The 3,163-nt window shown below is 46.3% G+C and overlaps 1 long non-coding RNA gene across 1 annotated transcript; it reads left to right on the top strand.

The window, feature by feature from the left end:
- Nucleotides 1-1,115: 1,115 nt before the first annotated feature.
- Nucleotides 1,116-1,879, top strand: LOC308061960. Its single transcript, XR_013927417.1, has 2 exons — nt 1,116-1,186; nt 1,689-1,879. It is a non-coding gene; the product is annotated as an uncharacterized lncRNA (long non-coding RNA).
- Nucleotides 1,880-3,163: the final 1,284 nt, after the last annotated feature.

Genomic DNA, 3,163 nt, shown 5'->3' with positions numbered 1-3,163 from the left:
AAGGGTGAGCGGATCTGGGAAATCCGGGAGAAATTCTCAGAGGTAAGGCTTGTTAGGAGATGAGGAATCCAGAGGGGTTATTTCCTACGTGGGTAGCAGGCCTGTTGTCACAGAAGTAGTAATTTTAGTGGCTCTGTAGCGCAAGTGCCTGCGAAGATAGTTCTTTTAGCCAGAGGCCACTAACACGGTTACCCTTTTCTGAATGGGAAAAGGGGATGTGTACGATCCCCCCAACCTTTGCATGTGGCTGACACAAGGGTTCTTGCTTTTGCTTGAGCTAACTATAAATGACCACGCCTGCAGGTTATCATCAGCTTCCCAGACCCTGCACACAAGAGTGACATTGTCCAACTCCGAGGTCCCAAAAATGAGGTGGAGAAGTGCACCGAGTACATGCACAAGCTGGTGGCAGACCTGGTAAGGAGGTCTTCTGCCTGCTGTTCCCTCCTACGTGCCTGGAGAACCCTGGGGCAAAGCAGAGCTCTACTGGCTTGGGTAGAGCTAAAACACCTCAAGAGGAGGGAGCTGTCGACGCTGTTTTGGCTGAATGGAGGCAGGGGGGTAGTACCTGTTATGTGAAGGCTATAGGGGAACGTACTTGCCTTTGCTTATTCTTACAAGTCCCTCGTATAGAGAACTTCCTTGGGTCTAAGCCTATTTTCAAAAGCTCGTATATCAGAGTTCCTGAAGTCGGGCCTGGCTTGCCACGACAGTGTAATCTTCAGTTCTCCCTTCCTTTCTCCCTTAGCTTGAAAACAGCTTTTCTATTTCTGTCCCCATCTGCAAACAGTTCCACAAGAACGTCGTAGGGAAAGGAGGTGCCAACATCAAGAAGGTGAGATATTGTTCCTAACTCAAGTGCTCGTGATGATCACTGCCTGCAGCAAAATCCCACTGGATGCTCTCTCCTGCTCATTGGTGATGTCAAATATAGCCTGCAAGGGCTTTTCTTCTGACGTGGGACACTTCTGAGATGATTTTTTTTTTTTACTTTGTGTCAGATATGTAAAGAAAGCAATACCAAAATTGATCTCCCAGCAAAGAACAGCAACTCGGAGACAATTGTTATCACAGGCAAGAGGGCAAACTGCGAGGCTGCTCGACACAGGATAACATCACTTTGGAAGGACCTACAGAAGATGTGCATGTGGCTCAGGAACAGATTGAAGCCATGGTCAAGGAACTGGTGAGCTGGAGTTACTAGTTCCAGTAAGAAACTGGGGGAAGAAGGGGCAACAGAGCAGAGGGGATGAGGTGTTTGTCACATCCATATGATGTCTTGACATGCTTAATCGAACTTGCAGAAGACAAATTGTGTGGCAGGTGGATGACACCCCTTGGTTATGAAACTCATCCATAGCATTCTTGAAAAGTCAGCGTTAATTTTTTTGGTGCAGAGAGGGAAGGATTCTCTTTGTTATAGCTGGAGAGGCATAAAAGTAAGTCTTTTTGATGTTTCATGAGCACAATGCTCTCTTCTCAAAGCAGAGGAATGCTTGTGCTCTGCTTAATAGCAGAAGTGCTTGTAGCTGACCGCTGGTGAGTCAGTGCCAATACTGGCAGTAGGCAGTTAATTAGGGCACGAGACAGAAGCGGTGGCCTGTCCTACCTGGCCCTATATAATATAATATATAATATTGTACATACATACATGTGTATATATATATTAAAAATATAATTCTTTTTAGATCAACGGGATGGATTATGCAATAATCAAGGTTGACCACCAATTCCACCGACACCTCATTGGCAAGTGTGAAGAGGAAGATGAAGCCCAAGGCTCACAGTATTGGTGGATCTCATTTGATGGTGTGTCCGTGTAGTGTGGCTAGTCAGCTGAATACCTTAATGCCGGTTGGGATGGTGATGATTATAGTGGCGGAGATGAAGTATGCTTGCGTGTTTACGTCTATTCCTACAGTTAATATGCGGTGGGCTCATACGATAAAGCCCAGGAATCCAATCGATAGTATAGCTCAGACTATTCCTACGTAGCCGAATGGTTCTTTTATTCCTGCATAATACGTTACAACGTGTGGGATGATTCCAAAGCCGGGAAGGATTAAGATGTAAACTTCTGGGTGGCCAAAGAATCAGAAGAGGTGCTGGTAGAGAATGGGGTCTCCTCCTCCAGTGGGGTCAAAGAATGTAGTGTTTAGGTTTCGGTCGGCCAGTAGTATGGTGATGCCGGCGGCCAGGACTGGAAGTGAGAGCAATAGGAGTACGGCGGTGATGAGTACGGATCATACGAATAGGGGAGTTTGATATTGCCATAAGGCAGGGGGTCTTATTTTAATGGATGTTGTGTTAAAGTTGATGGCCCCTAAGATGGAAGACACACCTGCAAGGTGTAGGGAGAAGATGGCTAGGTCTACTGAGGTGCCAGTATGGGCTAGGTTGCCTGCTAGGGGCGGGTATACAGTTCATCCTGTTCCGACTCCAGCCTCTACTGTGGAGGACGCTAGGAGCAGTAGGAAGGACGGAGGAAGTAGTCAGAAACTTATGTTGTTTATGCAGGGGAATGTTATGTCTGGGGCTCCAATTATAAGGGGGACTAGTCAGTTTCCAAACCCTTCGATTATAATGGGTATAACTATGAAGAAGATTATTACGAAGGCATGGGCGGTGATGATGACATTGTAGATTTGATCGTCTCCTAGGAGAGTTCCTGGTTGGCCAAGTTCTGCTCGAATAAGGAGGCTTAGGGCGGTACCGGCTATGCCTGCCTGTGCTCCGAAGAGTAGGTATAGGGTGCCAATGTCTTTGTGGTTTGTTGAAAATAGTCATCGGTTGATGAAGGTCACGGGTAAGATGGCTGAGTGTTTAGGTGTTAGGCTGTAGTCGTTTTTACAGAGGTTTAAATCCTCTTCTTATCGACTCTGTGGTGAAGTTCATGTTGAGTAGCAAACTCATTGATGTACACTGAGAGTGTGCTGGAGTCTGGTAGACAGAAGCTTGTTGGTTTGAGCGTCTAGCTGTTAATTAGAAGTTTATGGGATCGAGGCTGTCTGTCTAGGCTTATCGCGGAGGCCCTAGCTTAATTAGAGTATCTGAGTTGCATTTAGATGGTGCAGTTTAGTGTCCTGCATGCTTTAGTGGTGTAGGCAGAAACTAAGAGGATTTAACTCTTATTTAAGGCTTTGAAGGCCTTCAGTTTGGTAGG

Source organism: Falco punctatus (genome assembly GCF_963210335.1).
Source record: "Falco punctatus genome assembly, chromosome: 4".
NCBI classification, from domain to species: domain Eukaryota; kingdom Metazoa; phylum Chordata; class Aves; order Falconiformes; family Falconidae; genus Falco; species Falco punctatus.
This window is presented reverse-complemented; position numbering and strand designations above follow the sequence as displayed.